Genomic DNA, 212 nt, shown 5'->3' with positions numbered 1-212 from the left:
ACATTGAAAAAAAAAACGAATACAATGTAAGGAGCATCAGTCGCAGTGAACTGAGCAGTAAGAGTTGGTATCATTTGACTTCCTGCTGCTCAGGTTGATTTACCTGACAGTCAGTGTGCACACTGTAAGAAGCACCGGTGTTAAACACACTCTCGCTGCGGAGGGTTCCGTTCCAAGCTGCAGACTTTTTGCAGCGTGTCCCTCAGCTCCTC

The sequence above is a fragment of the Hippoglossus stenolepis genome, chromosome 15 (assembly GCF_022539355.2).
Source record: "Hippoglossus stenolepis isolate QCI-W04-F060 chromosome 15, HSTE1.2, whole genome shotgun sequence".
NCBI classification, from domain to species: Eukaryota; Metazoa; Chordata; class Actinopteri; order Pleuronectiformes; family Pleuronectidae; genus Hippoglossus; species Hippoglossus stenolepis.
The sequence above is the reverse complement of the archived record's forward strand: the minus strand, read 5'-3'. Positions refer to the sequence as shown.